This window comes from Bombina bombina, chromosome 2, assembly GCF_027579735.1.
Source record: "Bombina bombina isolate aBomBom1 chromosome 2, aBomBom1.pri, whole genome shotgun sequence".
NCBI lineage: Eukaryota > Metazoa > Chordata > Amphibia > Anura > Bombinatoridae > Bombina > Bombina bombina.
Genome location: NC_069500.1, coordinates 225508742 through 225529564, shown reverse-complemented (window position 1 = coordinate 225529564; position 20823 = coordinate 225508742). Strand labels below are relative to the sequence as shown.

General features: G+C 36.5%; 1 protein-coding gene across 6 annotated transcripts in view; it reads left to right on the top strand.

Moving 5' to 3' along the window:
• The window catches only part of MEF2C (myocyte enhancer factor 2C), a 391548-nt gene that overhangs the window by 87295 nt on the left and 283430 nt on the right, over positions 1-20823 (top strand). For all 6 annotated transcript variants that reach the window (XM_053701486.1, XM_053701484.1, XM_053701483.1 and 3 more), the window contains exon 2: positions 8367-8451. The gene's annotated coding sequence lies outside the window, so the exon portion shown is untranslated. The remainder of the gene's footprint in view (positions 1-8366; positions 8452-20823) is intronic.

Below are 20823 nucleotides of genomic sequence, written 5' to 3'. Positions count from 1 at the left end.
ATCCCAGAGCATAGAAAGTTCACAAGATGAGGTAAGCGGTACTCACTATAGGCAGGATAATATTTGGCAGCAACAGGCAGGGAATCAGAGGTTAGGTAGTTCAAGGGTAGACCACTTGAAGGACTGAAGAAAAACAGGATAGCCCTTGACGGCAACAGTTAGAGAAACCAGTGGTAAGGCAGCCCAAAGGTAAACCACTAGAATGGTCAGGCAGGCAGAGTTTGGCAACAGTAAGGCAGTCCAAAGGTTCAAGGGATAAACAGGTAGAGTGGTCAGACAGGCAATGTTCAGCAACAGTATGGCAATCCAGTACTTGAGGGGTTAAGCAAGCAGAGTAGTCAGACAGGCAGAGTTCATTAACAGTGATGCAATCCAGTACTTTAGGGGTTAAGCAAGCAGAGTAGTCAGACAGGCATAGTTCATTAACAGTGAGGCAATCCAGTACTTTAGGGGTTAGGCAAGCAGAGTAGTCAGACAGGCAGAGTTCATAAACAGTGATGCAATCCAGTACTTTGGGGTTAAGCAAGCAGAGTAGTCAGACAGGCAGAGTTCATTAACAGTGAGGCAATCCAGTACTTTAGGGTTAAGCAGCAGAGTAGTCAGGCAGGCAGAGTTCGTTAACAAAATATTGCAATCCAGAATACAGTAATCTATCACACCCAGGAGCGCACAAAGTAACACATATACTTGGGCAGTGATAGATTATTAGAGAGCAACTTACATAGGCACAGGATTCGTGTCACAGGGGATTCCAACCGGCATCAGAGAGGAGCGTGCGGCGATAACGTCAGCGCCGCATGCAACAGGAGCCGACACAGCCCCTGACAATGAGCAAGGAAGGAGGCGCTGCGTCCCTAGCAATGGCTAGAGCAGCGTGACACTGACAGGCTGACCCCCCACCACTTCAACCTCTGCAGCAATGCTGGCAGCACTCATATGTCTATTGCCCAAAGACAACCTCTGAATATGACGCTGAGCATGTGCACTCAACTTCTGTGGTCGACCATGAGGAGGCCTATTCTGAGTGGAACCTGTCCTGTATGGTCTTGCTAACCGTGCTGCAGCTCAGTTTCAGGGTCTTTGCAATCTTCTTATAGCCTAGGCCATCTATATGTAGAGCAACGATTATTTTTCAGATCCTCAGAGAGTTCTTTGCCATGAGGTGCCATGTTAAACTTCCAGTGACCAGTTTGAGAGAGTGTGAGAGTGATAACACCAAATTTAACACACCTCCTCCCCATTCACACCTGAGACCTTGTAACACTAACGAGTCACATGACACTGGAGAGGGAAAATGGCTAATTGGGCCCAATTTGGACATTTCCTCTTAAGGGTGTACTCACTTTTGTTGCCAACGGTTTAATGGCTAGGTGTTGAGTCATTTTTAGGGGACATCAAATTTACACTGTTATACAGGCTGTACACTTACCACTTTACATTGTAGAAAAGTGTCATTTCTTCAGTGTTGTCACATGAACAAATATAATAAATTATTTACAAAAATGTGAGGGGTGTACTCACTTTTGTGAGATACTGTATGATATGTCTAGGTCACCAATATATTTTGAGGTTATGCTTTGGTAAACACATACTTGTGCATTACTAGAGTTTTCACATACTCTATGGTGATCTTCTAGACATTTTCGTATGCTTTTCACACACTTTCTCATAAGAATGTTCTAACCAGTGAATGGGAAAAAGCTATACATGTTAATGAGAAGACTTTTCATTTCATAGTTAAAAGCCCACTAAGAGAGATAAACAAAATAGAACTGTCAGAAAAAAGTGTGTTGATTTTGTTATTTCAATATATTTCAAACACACACACATACAAACACACACAAATACAAACACACAAACACACTCACAAACATGCACACATATAGACACAAACACACACATACAAACACATACAAAAACACACACACATACAAACACACACACATACATACAAACACACTAACACGCACGCACATACAAACCCACAAACATACAAACACACACATACAAACACACAAACACACATACATACACACATACAAACACACACACATACAAACACGATATACATACAAACTCACAAACACACATACAAACACACACACAAATACAAACACGCACGCACATACAAACCCACAAACATACAAACACACGCATACAAACACACAAACACACATACATACACACATACAAACACACAAATAAACAAACACCCACACATACAAACACACAAACACACACATACAAACACACATAAACACATACATACACACATACAAACACACACACATACAAACATGATATACATACAAACACACATACAAACACACACACATACAAACACACAAACACGCACGCACATACAAATCCACAAACATACAAACACACATACATACACACATACAAACACACACACATACATACACGATATACATGCAAACACACAAACACACATACAAACATACAAACACGCACACACATACAAACACAGAAATAAACAAACACACACACATACAAACACACAAACACGCACGCACATACAAACCCACAAACATACAAACACACACATACAAACACACAAACACACATACAAACATACAAACATGCACACACATACAAACACAGAAATAAACAAACACACACACATACAAACACAGAAACACGCACGCACATACAAACCCACAAACATACAAACACACACATACAAACACACATACACACATACAAACATACAAACACGCACACACATACAAACACAGAAATAAACAAACACACACACATACAAACACACAAACAAACACACACACAAATAAACAAACACACACACACTATTTTTCTATTTGTACATATCTTTTTATTTTATGTCCTACAATGTGGGTGTTGTTGTGGGGGTGAGTTATGAATGTTGATAGCGTGTGATAGAGGGAGAGTTAGAACTTGTGTGCAAGGGGAATTAGAGGGGTGGAGTTAAGGTGGAGCTGGGGGAGACATCTTGTAAGTTAGTGACTGGCTAAGCAGAATATGGCTATATTGTGTGACTAAGATACTAATTTTAATATAAACGCATAGGTGTTTTTGCAGGCAATTTTTTCAGCATTAAAAAAATGTTGTTTATTTGTAAATGGATGTGCGTCAATACCCTCTGTGTTATATAACTATTTGGCTTTATTGGATGCACTACCAAAGATGTATTTAAATATGTATTGTAAGATGTGCTAAACCAAATTGTGTGGATTTGAGAGAGGGAGGAGACACACTCGAGAGAGAAGCATATCAGGATAGAGGGTGGGGAAAGAAAGCTCACAAGAACTAGGGATCCTATTGCAAATTCATTATTATATGTAGCTGCAGATAATTTGGAGGAAGAAGATCCTATCTCTATGTTACCTAGAGACAAAAGATCTGAATCTACAAAAACTGAGCGACTCTCTAAACAGGTGACTTACATCTTTAAAAAGTTCTCCTTTATAAACCAGGAGGATTCTACCTTATCCAGCCCAGAGCAAGACATTTCTGTAGGTCTCACTGAAACAAGTGAAAAACATAGCAGTACATTATCCAATAAAGACTCCAAAAGTGTGGCACCGAAAAAACAAATAGCTTACATGACGAAATATTATCAAGATGTAATTATCTTTTATATTGACATAGTGGAAAACCTGCAATGACAGATTAAAAATTTTTGCTTTTTATTAAAAAAATTTACATTTTGCATAATTAAAGGGACAATCTACACCAGAATTTGTATTGTTTGAAAAGATAGATAATCCCTTTATTACCCATTCCCTAGTTTTGCATTACCAACACAGTTATATAAATATACGTTTTACCTCTGTGATTACCTTGTATCTAAGCCTCTGCAAACTGCCCCCTTATTTCAGTTCTTCAGACAGACATCCATTTTAGCCAATCAGAGCTTGCTCACTGGAACTCCACGTACTTAAGCACAGTGTTATCTATATGATAAACGTGAACTAACACCCTATAGTGGTGAAAAACTGTCAAAATGCCCTGAGAGAAGAGGCTTAGAAATTAGCATATGAACCTCCTAGGTTTAGCTTTCAACTAAGAATACCAAAAGAACAAAGCAAAATTGGTGATAAAAGTAAATTGGAAAATCGTTTAAAATTACATTCTCTATCTGAATCATGAAAGTTTATTTTGGACTAGACTGTCCCTTTAATGTAAAATGACTCAAGCCCTTATAACAATCAAGTAGAATTTTCTTGTGACAAAAAAGATTCCTGCAGAAGAAGTATCCAATGCTGAGCTGTATACCCAGCTACTCTCCATTTAAATAAAGCTCAGAAGGCAGGCATCTGTAAGTGATCTTGTGAAAAACTAAAGTAGTCACTAATCATTGAGTTTTGTATTTGTACAACTACATATAACTCTAGGCCTATGTTCATTCATTGTCGGGCTCATTCTGTGCATGAAGTGATGTATGCATACACATGCATTATTCAAAAGTGCTTTTAATGTATATATAAAATGAAAATAATGTTCCCAGGGACATGATCGTTTAATGAAATACATTAAAATGATATTGCCTGATAATTATAAACTATGAATAATATAATGAATGGCTTATAAAATTACACTATAAAACAAATAATTCAAATTAGGAAACATAATTTATAGGTTAATGTAAACAAATGCAAAATGTTTTACCTCATATAAATCTATCTTCGTTAAAGAAGTATTGTAACAGTACTCACTATTGCACTGTATATTAATTTGTTCATATGCTGTATTTGGCTAAATCCACATATACATTGGGGCCGATTTATGAAAGAGCGAGCGGACATGATACAATGTAGAGTATCATGTCCGCCGCACATCGATAAATGCACAAGCAGTTCTTGTGAACTGCTTGTGCAATGCTGCCCCCTGCAGAGCCGCTAGCAGGGGGTGTCTATCAGCCTGATCGTATAGGATCGGGCGGATTGATGTCTGCAGCCTCAGAGCAGGCAGAACAGTTATGGAGCTCCCTCGGAAACAGGGGCATCAAGCTACATTCAAGCTACATTCAGAGCTTGATACTTCTGTTATCTAATTTTATTCATTCTTTATATACCCTTTGTTGAAGACATAGCAAGGCACATGGGTGAGCCAATCACACAAGGCATCTATGTGCAGCCACCAATCAGCAGTTACTGAGACTATTTATATATGCCTTTCAACAAAGGATATCAAAAGAATTAAGCAAATTTGATAATAGAAGTAAACTGGAAAGTTGTTTAAAATTCCATGCTCTTTCTAAATAATGAAAGAAAACATTTTGGTTGCATGTCCCTTTAATTATGAGCCTGAGCCAGTTTATATATATATATATATATTTATATATTTAATGCTTTGCCCAGTACAAGTACATCAACAGATGTAAACAAGCAATACCCTGTGTCACCTAAGAGAGAAGAACATATCATTAAAACTGAAAATACAGTTCTACCATGTAAAGTGAGAATACGTAAGAACATTAACATTTTTTTTTAAAAAGTCTTGCAAACAGCAAGGAAATGGCTCTCAAAGAAGACACAATTTGAAAATTAAATAAATCCTATCAGAATCATACAAATAATGTTTGTTTTTATTTTTTTTATTTTTTTTTATTGATTAGAATAAATATAGGGGGCTGAATGCATTAGAAAAATATAATATAAATTATATATATCATGGAGATTACAAATGGATTGGAATAAGTTTGTCTTTGAAAACCCCATGGTAGGTGGATTAGAATCCTGATTTTTATAAGGGGTTCAGCAACATTAAGAGACATATTAAAAATATAACAATAAAAATGTTTTAGTTTCATGATTGGTACATTAATTAGGGAAGTTAACTTAAGAGATTATTTTTTAGCACCAAGTTAAGAATCACATTTGTACCATAAGAAACCTAAGCACCAGTAGATATAATACTGCTTGCCCTTAACAATTGACAGTAGGCGTGTGTATTCATATGGAAGTTGTATAAGTTAGTGGGACCTTAAAGGGACATAAAACCCAAATTTCTTCTTTCATGATTCAGATAGAGCACACTCTTTTAAACAACTTTTCAATTTACTTCTGTTATCAAATTTTCTTAGTTTTCTTATTATCCTTTTTTGAAAAGCAAGGATGTAGGCTCAGAAGTGTACACGTGTCTGCAGCACTTTACAGCAGCAGTTTTGCAACAATGTAATACATTAGCAGGTGCACTAGATGGCAGCACTATTTCCTGTCATGTAGTGCTTCAGGCACGTGCACGCTACTTACCTAGGTATCTGTTCAACAAAGAATATCATGAGAAGGAAGCAAATTTAATAATAGAAGTAAATTGGAAACTTATTTTTAATTATATTCTCTATCTGAATAATGAAAGAAATATTTTTGGTTTAATATCCCTTTAATATGAAGACTGGAGAATTTTTGTTGGGGTAGCTTGAAATAATTTTGTATTTTCCTAAGCTTTACTTGATTTTTAATTGTGCCCTGCTTGCAAGCACTGGTGTTTTGGTCCTTAAAGAAATCTCAGTTTGATAAATACACCTTAATCTATAAACAGCAGGTGCAGTGGAGGTGTTGAATGACGTGTAGAGATATTTCTGATACAAAAAGTTAAAAGAGAATTATAAGCTGTATCACTATAGGCTGACCATATTGCCGCTTTAAGAAGGAACACATATTAAAAATACATATGTGAGGGTTCTTATACAAAACCATTTCTTTAAACAGCCCTGAAAAAAGCCCTGACATATGTATTTTTCATATGTGTCCCTTTTTAAAGTGGCAATATGGTCAGCCTACTAAATCAAGGAAAATATATATAATGTTAGCCTGACAAATGAGCCCATTTTAATCAGTAGAAATGGAGGTATGTTATCAAATTTCACATAGTTTGTGATATAACCAGTTCAAAATGTATAAAATGGGTGAGTTTTAATCTTCCCGTCCACTTATAAAATTTCCCATGCCTGTCTTCCGGGCAAGATCTATACATGAGGACACTGCTATGCCCCTTACTGACCCTTTCCCAGGCATTTCTCTTGACTTCCTGATTTTTTCCCAGGCATTTCTTCTGACACTGTTCTCTGTAAAAGATTTGTATTTAATCTCTGCAATCTTGAATGTTTTCTCAGGAGTACTCTCGTTTTTTTTCCGCTGCCATCCGTAAACCTTTAGCCTTGTCAGCAGCATATGTATCATAATGGTGTTCACAGTCCACAATACTGTTGTAGTAGACACTCTATAAAAGCTGCAACAGAACAAAATGTTTACCTCGTTTTTTTAAAGGTATCATGATTTAGTTAAAAAATTGTTCCTCATGTACCTATATATAGCAATAAGAGAAATATAGAAATTAACAATGCAAATAGGATGACAAAATGTAATACTAATATCCACTAATCTATTTATCTATCAATCATCTATCTATATCTATATCTCTCTCTATCATCTAGCTATCGATCTATCTATTTATCATCTCTTTCTATCTATTTGTCTATCCAGCTATCTTTGTCTATCTAAACTAATATATTTACATGACCACACATTCAGGCTCGCCGGAAACAGGAGTTAAGAAGCAGTGGTCTTAAGACTGCTGCTCCTTAACTCGTCCGCCACCTGTGAGGCGACGGACAGCAATCAGCCCTATAGGATATGATCGGGTTGATTGACACCCCCTGCAGGGTGAGGCATTGCACAAGCATTTCTTGTGAAATGCTTGTGCAATGATAAATGCTGACAGTGTATGCTGTCAGCATTTATCAGTGTGCGGTGGACATGATCAGCTACAGTGGATCATGTCTGCTCGCACTTTGATAATTCGCCCCTTAGTCTCCCTTGCAAGATACACTCACTCTGCGGGTGCAAATTAAGACATATTCAGTACATATCAGAAATAAAAAGCGCAGAAGAGAGCAGGTAGAAAGAGAGAGAGAGAGAGAGAGAGAGAGAGAGTAACAGAGATATAGATAGAGGAAGAGATATAGATAGGAGGAAAAGAGAAAAAGTAACTGAACCACCTTTCTAATATCCAGTTAGAATTTGCTGCAGAATTTAGTATGGGTTATTGATGCATTTAAAGTAGAATCATATAAGGTATTCTTATTTATCAAAATGATTACTTATTTAAAATGCAATTAAACATTTACAATGACTTGAAATATTATTTTATTTATATATTTATATATATATATATATATATATATATATATATATACTGTATATAAAGATCCTTAAAAATTATAATAGTGCATAATTGTTCATTGAAAACGTTAGAATGGAGCTATTAATCTTATATGGCTTAATACATCTAAACATAAATTTTAAGCTGTATTATTGTCATTTGCAATTTTCTGACCATCTGTTTTTGTTTTCTTAAAGGTGCCAAAAAACAAGAAACTGTGAAGTAACTTCAATGCAAATGACAACTTTTAGATTGATGAATCTGGAAACTGAGAGGTGAAAGGTAAGTATTTTTAGTATTGTATTTATTTTCACAAACCAGTACAAAGAAGTAATGACACTATGGCCTCTATTTATCAAGCCCTTCGACTGCATCCTTGCACAAGCGAAGCTGTAGATCAGGATTTATCAAGCAGCAGTCATCAGGCCTCTGCTTCCCTGCCCTGTTTCCCACCTCTTAGGCTGTGCATGGGCAGGGGGCGAGGTTGCACACGATCGCACTGAAGTGCATGTGTGCATGGGTCAATGCGGGCAGTGGATTGCTGCCCGCCAGAGGAGTAGCCAAGCAGCCAGGGGCGAATTTGTACACCCCTGTCCACCTGTGGATGATAAATTGAGCCCTAAGTGGAATCTGAGCTATCAGTGATCTGTGGATGGCTTTAAATTTACACACACAAAAAAAGTTTCATGTGACAGGAAACCTTTGTATAATAATCCATGGTAATAAAAAATAAAATTTCTTTCCCTAAAATGCAAACCCAATTTTTAATACAGTTGAAAGCAGAAAAAATAGTGAAATAATCTTTAGTTCATAGCCAACCATATCTTGACTTAATATGATTTTATTTTTATTACTGATATATTCAGTTCCAATAACTGACATGTAATTATACGTATCATAAGCAAAAAATGCACTGTATGCCCCTTTAAAGGTAATGAAACCAATTTTTTTTCTTTCACAATTCAGATAGACAATACAATTTTAAACAACATTCCAATTTCCTTCTATTATCTAATTTGCTTAGTTCTCTTGGTATATGTTATTGAAAAGCATATCTAGGTAGGCTCAGGAGCAGCAGTGCACTACTGGGATCAAACTGCTAATTGGTGGCTGCACATATATGCCTTTTCTCATTGGCACACCCAATGTGTTCTGTAAGCTCCTAGTAGAGCAGTGCTACTCCTTCAACATTGGATACCAAGAGAATAAATCAATTTGAAAACCAAAGTAAATAGTAAAGTTGCTTAAAATGAAATGCTCTATCTCAGTGATTTGCAACTTTTTTTTTTGCCGTGGCACACTTTTTTACATTAAAAAATCCTGTGGCACACCACCATCCCAAATTTTACAAAATCACACATTGTAGCCTAATACAGGATACATATACAGTATATATATATATATATATATATATGTGTATACACACACTGTACTGTGCTCTCATGCCATGCCTCCTACAAAACTATACATGACATATTGACATTCATTCACAAACAATCATAATGATTGTCTGTGAATGAATGTCAATGTCATGGTTGTAAATGATGCCTGATGAGCTTGTCACATACCTCCCAATATTTCAAAATTTGAAAGAGGGACACCCCCACACTGTTGTCAGTCTGCCGTGGCACACCTGGGGATCTCTCACGGCACACTAGTGTGCCACGGCACACTGGTTGAAAAACACTGCTCTATCTAGGGTTGCCACCTCGGCCATGTTTTCCTGGACACTTATGCTTTATACATGCTGTAGGGTGTGAGGGGAGGAACATTAATTGTGTTTCTGTACAGCACTATTTCTATTCCTCCCTGCACACCCTGCAGCATGTATAACTTATAAGTGTTCTGTATTTTAAGGGACGGGTGGCAACCCTAGCTCTATCTGAATCATGAAATAAATTCTTTATGTTTCATGTGCCTTTAATTATCCCACCTCTTTATCTTTAGTATGACACTTTTAATCGAGTGAGAATGTCCCTTTAACTGTGTTATTGTGATGAAAACTCATCACACTAAGAAAATAGCAAAGGTAACTATAGATTTTTAGGCGCTAATACGTTAATATTTACTTTGACTTATCATTGCATAATTCAATTTTGGCTTTCTTTGTTAAGTGTAATTTTTAGCAGGCTTATAGATCTTGAAAAAAATGTGGTAGTGAGATCAGTACCAGCTTTATCTATTAAAAAAATATCAGTAGTGTATTTCAGTCAGGATCAGTGTTCCCAGTGTGCAATTATTATTTTCTGTGTGCTTGATACTGCTTCTCTCTCTCTCTCTCTCTCTCTCTCTCTTCTCTCTCTCTCTCTCTCTCTCTCTCTCTCTCTCTCTCTTCTCTCTCTCTCTCTCTCTCTTCTTTTTCTCTCTCTCTCTATATTATATATATATATATATATATTTATATATATAAATATATATATATATATAAATAAATAAATTAGGCCTGTGAAATTAATCGCATGATGCAATTAATCACGGGGCTACGCAATATCTAAATCTCATGAGACTGCAATTTTTTACCAAAACAAACAACAGCGACAAAGGGCTCTATGTACGAAGCAGCATGCAAGTCTGCTTCCCCCAATGTAAGAAGCAGCGATCATTAGACCGCTGCTTCTTACACCCTACGCCAACTCTGAGAAGGCAAGGGAAAATCACAGAGAGCTCGCTTGCTCTTGGTGATTGACAGCCCCTTCAGTAGCGCGATTGGTCGCGCGAATGAAGGGGCGGACATTACACACTCCAGTGAGTATGTAATGATACATACGGTCAAGCGGATCAACAGATCCGCTGCCCATGTGTAGCGAAGGCGGGCGGACAGCTTCACTAATTGAGAAGCCCACCGGTTAGTACATGGAACCCAAAGTCTGAAATGGCTTCCTTAACAGGTCATGTCAGTCACACAAATGCTCCAGTCCAACCCAGCAACTGCACTGATCACTTCTCCAGGGGGTCGGACCTAGAAGCATCATATCAGTGTCTCATCACATAACACCGTACTAAGGTGTGCACAGACATAACAGGTGGCAAAGGGAAGAACAGTTAAATGCAATTTTAATGCAAAATGTAGGTTTAAAAATATTTTAATAAAAATCGTAATTGCGATATTTCATAAAAAAATCATGATATTTGTTTTTTCCCCATTAGCACAGCCCTTATATATATATATATATATATATATATATATATATATATAAACATATTAGGCCAGATTACAAGTGGCGTGCTAACTGCTCTCAAAGTAAACTTTGAACATGGATGGGTTAGGGCACATATTACAATTTGAATGTAAAAAGTTAGCAGAAGAACGACACATGATGCATGCTAGCTTCAGCCATTCGGCTATCATGAATGTATTAACTTCTCCCCACAAACTTCAATGGAGCACGCTGTTCAAAAAAACCTAACACTTATTGCTTACGGACTAACCCAACACGCATTAAACCAACTGCACTAAACCTGAAAGTAGTTATGCATATTTTTACATTCTTCACATAGAAGAAAATGTTCTTTTTAAAAAAATATATATATTTTTATATATATATCTGAAATAACTATTTTTTAAATAGATATTTCCATATGTATATCTGTACATTTATCTGTAACTATATATGTTCAGATATATAGGTACAGTATATATATATATATATATATAGAGAGAGAGAGAGAGAGAGAGAGAGAGAGAGAGAGAGAGAGAATTACAAAGAACGTGTTATTCTAAGTGAAGAACATTGGAATGTAAAATAATTACAGTAAAAACACAGTAAAACATATTTAAAAATATTAATATTGATAAAAAATTATCAATATGTATATGCATATACTGTACGTGTTTATATGTGTATATATGTATGTATATCACATATATATACACACACATATATTTAGCATACAAAGAGAGAAGCGCTCTACCAGGAACGAACAACAGCTCAGTGGCTTGTTCTATGGCGATTTACCACCCGGAAGCAGCCTCTTTTAGACCAGTGTGCTTTTCACAGAAGAAAACTTTCCTGAAATATATCAGTCTGATCCCGCCAAGTAAGGTCAGTCCAGCCCCGAAATACCAGGCAATTCTCCTCTGAACAAGGAACATGACAACCCCAGACGATCGTTTCGGCCTCCTATGGGCCTCGTCAGTGAGGTGCAGCCACATTCCTCTAAGCACACTGGGCAAGGAGTCCACGTCTGGTTTCCCCCATCATCCATAGGGAGACTTCCCCAGGGTCATAATAATTTGCATACAAAGAGAGAAGCGCTCTACCAGGAACGAACAACAGCTCAGTGGCTTGTTCTATGGCGATTTACCACCCGGAAGCAGCCTCTTTTAGACCAGTGTGCTTTTCACAGAAGAAAACTTTCCTGAAATATATCAGTCTGATCCCGCCAAGTAAGGTCAGTCCAGCCCCGAAATACCAGGCAATTCTCCTCTGAACAAGGAACATGACAACCCCAGACGATCGTATCGGCCTCCTATGGGCCTCGTCAGTGAGGTGCAGCCACATTCCTCTAAGCACACTGGGCAAGGAGTCCACGTCTGGTTTCCCCCATCACCCATAGGGAGACTTCCCCAGGGTCATAATAATTTGCATACAAAGAGAGAAGCGCTCTACCAGGAACGAACAACAGCTCAGTGGCTTGTTCTATGGCGATTTACCACCCGGAAGCAGCCTCTTTTAGACCAGTGTGCTTTTCACAGAAGAAAACTTTCCTGAAATATATCAGTCTGATCCCGCCAAGTAAGGTCAGTCCAGCCCCGAAATACCAGGCAATTCTCCTCTGAACAAGGAACATGACAACCCCAGACGACACATATATTTAGACATATACTGTATATATACAATATAGCCCTTTCCAGTCAAATACCCTGTCATATACCATATACCTTTTAACCCTTACAAAAAGTTTTTATTAATATTTTTATATAATATTTTTTTTTATCAGAAAGTGTATATATGATGTAATACTTTATTTTAATGTATTTAAGTTGTGTTTGGTGCAACTATTATTTTAACCCTTACACTTTACGCTAAGTTTTCAGGTATGCTAATCGGCGCCACTTATTTTATATATTTATAAACATATATATATATATATATATATATATATACACTTTTGTTTTAAATAGCCAAGGGATTAAAGGATCTACTAGTGACTGTCCGCCGTCTCACATCTGCTTTCTTATCCTCAGCCTTTGCGGTGCCAAGGAACCCAGGATACCGGTCCAGGGGTATAAGGCTGTTGATTGGCTGCCAGAAAGCAGGAGGCGGGGACACACACTGACATAAAGTTTACTATAAGAAATTTCACTTTCCACACCCTCTGGCTCTGGTGTCACTCACCTTAGGGGGAAATTGGTTAGGATATAAAAAGTAGACACATATGCAGAAGAATGATTTAGCCACCAATCAGCCAGTTCTACCCAGGTGCTGAACCAAAAATGGGATGGCTCCTAAGCTTACATTCCTGCTTTTCAAATAAAGATACTAAGAGAACAAAGAAAAGTTGATATTAGGAGTAAATTCTAAAGTTACTTAAAATTGCATGCTCTATCTTAATCACAAAAGAAAAGAAATAGTTTCATATCCCTTTAATAGAAAGCATTGCAATATGTATTATTCATCTATTTAAATTGATTTTTTTCCTTTTATTAATTTTTTTAAACTTAATTTGTGCAGTGTCCATTGCTTCCTGTCACAGCCCTACAAGGAGGCAGTGGTCTACATGAAACGTATCTAACTTGATGTCATAAAACTTCCAGAGTTGGTTTAGTATTAAGTGAATAGAACAGATAAACAGGGAGTTTGCTCATGCTCAGAACTGGCAGAAAAAAATGTTCCACTCTTATCACGGCAGGGGCTACATTGAGAAATTTTAGTGCTAATTTTGAAAGAAAGCAAGTAAGTTGTTAGCTGTTTATTTTCCACACTCAGTTTCTTTCTCTTTTTTTCTTTGATTTAGCATATTTGCTTTTACCAAAGGAGCACTGTTTTTAATAAACCTTTAAATTGCAAAAGAGTGAGGCAAAATAAATAATGAAAGTAGAAAATCTTACCAAAAACATTGCAATATACTTTAATGGAGCATTTTGTATAAAAAAAATATTGATACATTTTTCATTTGAAATGGACCAGTGTTTGACAAACACAGCACTGTTAGGTTGCCATTTTTTAAATATTGATAGGCATATATTTAACAAGAATACTATAAGTGGTAGAATTAAATAAATAATAGATTAGGTATGAACTTTAGCTTTTATAATTTACTTTCTGAATATAATATTCTTTAAATATGGATTTTCTATAGAGGCTTAGTAAAAAAAATTATATATTTTTATTTTGCAGTTCTCTGCAATAACTGAATAAGTTACAGTTACACATTGTTAAAAATAGAAATTCTGGCAGTAAGTCACAGGCAAAATCTGCTGAAAGACCCCAGTAATATGTAAATTATCGCCTGTAGCATTCTCTGCATTGAAGTGAAGCTCCAATGTCATTTCTCCGACCTCCAATGTGAAAGATCTCACCCTATTTTAAACAAGCTCATTGGTGAAATCTGACAGTCCTTATTTAATAATATTGGTATTAAGTATTACATGAGGGTAGGTATCTAGAGCTGTTTGGGGGGTTCAGGGAGATGGGATATTGAGGAGGGATCCCTACACTACAGAAAATAAATAAATAAGTAAATATATAAATAAATACATTTTTAAAAAGCCCTAAACTGCATGCTGGCAGACTGCCTGCCAGTACCTAAGAAGGGTTGGAGGTGTCAGGTGGAAGGGTAATCCCTACACTACAGAAAATAATAAACTTACAAGATAACTGACTAACCCCTTCACTGATGAGAATTTCAGAAGTGTGGTGTTCAGCTGCAATTAGTGACCTTCTACTTACCAAAAACAATGGCAAAGCCATATATGTCTGCTATTTCTGAACAAAGGGGATCCCAGAGAAGCTTTTGCTATCATCTGTCTTATGTCTGCCGCAGTTGCATGTAAATCATTTCAGAAACCCAATATTTGGTGGCCAAATATTTGCATTAAATATACCAAAATGGGCCTAGATCAATACCCTAGGTTGTCTACTTTAAAAAAAAATATATATAAATAGTTTTGGGGGTCTATTTAGAGAATTTTGGCAGTTTTACTATACCAAATGTGAGTTACCCCATTGCATCATTTTAGATATAGTTGCAGATAAAGATCTTGAAATGATCACAAATAATACAAAAATATATGTGTTTGCTCTTAGTTTAATCAGAGGATTCCAATGAACAAATTTTTAGATTTTTTTCTACCATTAGAAAGCTACAGGGTTTTGTGTATTGTGATACTTAATCTTTTTATTTATTATTGTTATTTTTTTTTGTAATTTTACAGTAATGTCTTAACTCTGTGTATAATAAGATAGGTAAAATGGTCATCCACTGAATATATCGTTTTATATATATATATATATATATATATATATATATATATATATATAGTTTTCATAGGTAAATAAAAAAAACAAAGGCTATATATCTGTTTTATTGGAGTAAAAGCAAAAATGTTATAAAATGTTCCTGTACTTTGGATAACCTTTTCACTAAAATTCCTGGTAGCGAAGTAGTTAATGGGGTAGACATTGATACGTTTTTAACTTATCACATTTAGGAGAGGCATTTTAAATTATATCTTTTAATTTTTTTGTAAAGCAGTTGTTCCTGTTTTTGTTTTCATGCTTGTGAGGTTGTGTTGTGAAGCAGTGGGAGTTCTGCTTATCAGCCAGTGATCAATCAGTCATTAAGGAGCAGATGTACACATGGGTGCACTTCCTGTTAGCTTGCAAAATAAACTTATTCTCTTCTTCATGCAAAAAAAAATTAAATGTTGAAATAAAGCTCTCTCTCTCTCTCTCTGTCTATATATATATATATACAGTGGGGCAAAAAAGTATTTAGTCAGCCATCAATTGTGCAAGTTCTCCCACTTAAGAAGATGAGAGAGGCCTGTAATTTTCATCATAGGTATACCTCAACTATGAGAGACAAAATGTGGAAACAAATCCAGACAATCACATTGTCTGATTTGGAAAGAATTTGTTTGCAAATTATGGTGGAAAATAAGTATTTGGTCAATATCAAAAGTTCATCTCAATACTTTGTTATATATTCTTTGTTGGCAATGACAGAGGTCAAACGTTTTCTGTAAGTCTACGCAAGGTTGTCACACACTGTTGCTGGTATGTTGGCCCATTCCTGCATGCAGATCTCCTCTAGAGCAGTGATGTTTTGGGGCTGTCGCTGGGCAACACAGACTTTCAACTCCCTCCAAAGGTTTTCTATGGGGTTGAGATCTGGAGACTGGCTAGGCCACTCCAGGACCTTGAAATGCTTCTTACTAAGCCATTCCTTCATTGCCCGGGCGGTGTGTTTGGGATCATTGTCATGCTGAAAGACCCAGCCACGTTTCATCTTCAATGCACTTGCTGATGGAAGGAGGTTTGCACTCAAAATCTCACGATACATAGCCCCATTTATTCTTTCATGTACATGGATCAGTCGTCCTGTTCCCTTTGCAGAGAAACAGCCCCAAAGCATGATGTTGCCACCCCCATACTTCACAGTAGGTATGGTGTTCTTTGGTTGCAACTCAGCATTCTCTCTCCTCCAAACACGACGAGTTGTGTTTCTATCAAACAGTTCTACTTTGTTTTCATCTGACCATATGACATTCTTCCAATCCACTTCTGGATTATCCAAATGCTCTCTAGCATACTTCAGACGGGCCCGGACATGTACTGGCTTAAGCAGGGGGGCACGTCTGGCACTGCAGGATCTGAGTCCCTGGCGGCGTAGTGTGTTACTGATGGTAGCCTTTGTTACGCTGGTCCCAGCTTTCTGCAGGTCATTCACTAGGTCCCCCCGTGTGGTTCTGGGATGTTTGCTCACCGTTCTTGTGATCATTTTGACCCCACGGGGTGAGATCTTGCGTGGAGCCCCAGATCGAGGGAGATTATCTGTGGTCTTGTATGTCTTCGATTTTCTAATTATTGCTCCCACAGTTGATTTTTTTCACATCAAGCTGCTTGCCTATTGCAGATTCAGTCTTCCCAGCCTGGTGCAGGTCTGCAATTTTGTTTCTGGTGTCCTTCGACAGCTCTTTAGTCTTCACCATAGTGAAGTTTGGAGTGTGACTGTTTGAGGTTGTGGAAAGGTGTCTTTTATACTGATAACAAGTTCAGACAGGTACCATTAATACAGGTAATGAGTGGAGGACAGAGGAGCATCGTAAAGAAGAAGATACAGGTCTGTGAGAGCCAGAAATCTTGCTTGTTTGTAGGTGACCAAATACTTATTTTCCACCATAATATGCAAATAAATTATTTCCAAATCAGACAATGTGATTGTCTGGATTTGTTTCCACATTTTGTCTCTCATAGTTGAGATGTACCTATGATGAAAATTACAGGCCTCTCTCATCTTCTTAAGTGGGAGAACTTGCACAATTGGTGGCTGACTAAATACTTTTTTGCCCCACTGTATATATACATGCCACACTATGTGAATCTGCCCTCCATGAGACAACCACCTGAAGGTTCTGTTAAATAAACAATCTTCAGCAAAAACAGGAAACAGACAGGATTTCTTCAAAAACAGGGGTCAAATTTATTGACGTTTCAGGGAGTAAACCTCCCCTTCCTCAGAACATAAAGTGTACAAACACACTACGCCTTAAATAAGCAAATAAATGCACAAACACCTCCCACTTCCTGTTCAGAAAAAGCACCAACCTCTCACTACTTCCGGTTCAAAGTGCATGACCCGGAAGTGCTTAAACCAAGTACTTCCGGTATATGTTTACATTTCAGTGGCAGTGCCAATAATACTCTTATGGACACTGAGTGCGTGGTTTCTTACAAGGATTAAGACTATATAAACACGTGTAGTAAGTCACAGAATGGCACTCGATTGAATTAAGATATTAATTGTATGGGCGATACACTGTATGTTCACTACGATGCACCGGAAATGGTTGTTTAACTTCCGGAGTTTGATATAACATTGTGAGGATGAATATTTATAAGGGTGCATATGTTGGATTATAATTATAAGTGTTGAGGACACAATGTCATAACACTCAGTATGTACACAATGTGATAATGTGTGGGTTTTCAAATAAAGAGTTTTATTGGCACTGAAATGTAAACACATATCGGAAGTACTTGGTTTAAGCACTTCCAGGTCATGCACTTTGAACCGGAAGTAGTGAGAGGTTGGTGCTTTTTCTGAACAGGAAGTCGGAGGTTTTTGTGTATTTGTTTGCTTATTTAAGGTGCAGTGTGTTTGTACACTTTATGTTCTGAAGAAGGGGAGGTTTACTCCCCGCCCGAAACTTCACTAAATTTGACCCCTGTTTTTGAAGAAATCCTGTCTGGTTCCTGTTTTTGCTGAAGATTATATATATATATATATATATATATATATATATATAAACAAAATTACTCACCTATATATATGTGCATCCTGCTCCCACGTCCTTGTCGCTGCTGGCGGCATTCCGGAAGTTCATGCGACTGCCGCATTATCGGTCACCCAAGCAACTGTAGGTTGCAGGTCCATCTATCTATCATCTATCATATAGCTATCCATCTATATATATATATATATATATATATATATATATATATTTATCTAATCTATCTGTCTATCTATCTATCCATCTATATATATATATATATATATAATTTATATATCTATCTATTCATCTATATTTATCTATCAATCTATCTATCTTATCTATCCTCAAAATCATTATACAGAGCAACATGTATACCATAACTATTGACTAGCACTGAGTTATCTTTTTGCACCAGGACTCTCTGTTGAGTAGGTCCGGTACTTGAAAAAACATTGAATGTACCTTTAAAGGGCCAGATTATGAGTAGACATGTGCAATTCAGTTCGGTTCGATTCGGAAATTCAGAAAATTCAGCAAATTCGGAGATTCGGATCGAACCGAATCTCTGAATTAAAATAGTGCCAAATCTACCGAATAAATCCGAATAACTTTGGATTTATTCAGATTTATTCGGATTTATTCGATAGATTCGGATGGCCATGGATTACACTAGTATTGTACAGAATATTTGGTTATATCACTCTGCTATGGGTTACACCTAATGTACAGTACATAATACTAGTCTAATCCCACCTAAACCTTACCGAAATTCCGAATTTCCAAACCGAACCGAATCGAACCGAATCCAGCCGAATTTATTCGAATCCGAATGAATCCGAAACAAATCCGAACCGAATTTATTCGAATCCGAATTAATCCGAAACAAATCCGAACCGAATTGATTCAAATTTTTCCGAATTCGAATCGCTCCAAACCGAAATTTGAAAAAATCCGAATCGTTCCGAACCTAATTTTTTCGCCATGCACATTTCTAATTATGAGTAGAGCAATAAGGGGTTTAGGGTGTTTGCGCTCATTGGGTTTAACGCTGGTATTATGAGTTGAAAGTAAACGCGATCACTTGAGCACAATCGGGATTTCTGCTAGAATGATTACCGCCTCCTCGTCCTCAGAGCTCTGGTTAACTGTTTAACAAAACAAAAAAGTTGCACAAAACACATAAAAAAAATGCATTATAAAGTACAGTTACATGCATAATGACACTATGTAATAAAAATTATTAAAATAAAATATTGCACACAAAAGTTATAAAGGCTCAAAGATATAAGGTCTCAGTTAGAAGAAAAAAAGGCAGACAAAGGGCTTTAACATCAAGATGCATACATATACATGTCTAAAGATGTATATGTTATGTATGTGTGTGTATATATATATATATATATATATATATATATGTATGTATTTATGAATAAATAGAACATATTCTTCAATGTGAAGAACATTGGAATGCAAAATATTCATATTTTCATGTCGGCTCAGTGCACATGAGAATATGTAATTGGGTTTGCACGCGAGTAGGGTATTAGGTTTTCTTTCCACTTTTTTTGCTCCACTGACTTCTGTGGGTTAATATGTGAACGTGCATGCAATATTCTAGCTTTGGCGTTTTGCGCTAACGTCGGGTAAGCTCGTAATCAAAAACTGTTTACTTTCAACTCATAATACGCAAAAAGTCAAATTTCTATCGCAGTTAACGCTCAAGTGGGAGCTTTAATTAGCGCTCCACTTGTAATCTGGCTCAAAATCAGTGTAATTACAAAACAGTAAATGCATGTACATCAAATAGATTTATTGCTACGAGACTTTTTAATGCATCATATTTAGTAATATTTAAAACATAAATGGTTCATTTAATTAAATAATGAGACAGCTTTAATAAGCTGGTGCTCTTAAATTTTAAACTAAAAAGCTCTGCTTTTTTAATCCACATGTACAAATACACATCACACATATGTATAATTGTATTCAATCTTATATAGTTACAAGCATATACATTTATATCTAAGATAGTTTTCTTTAGTGAGTTGATCTGACCTGCAATGAGTTCAGTTGCAGAAGCAGTTTTTTTTTTTTTTTTTTTTTTTTTTTTCATTTATATAAATAGCTTAATGAGATCAGTTAAAATAGCATCAATACTTGTTATAACAGAGCAGAGAGAAAAGAATCTTGGCCAGTATGCACAAAGTCTATTG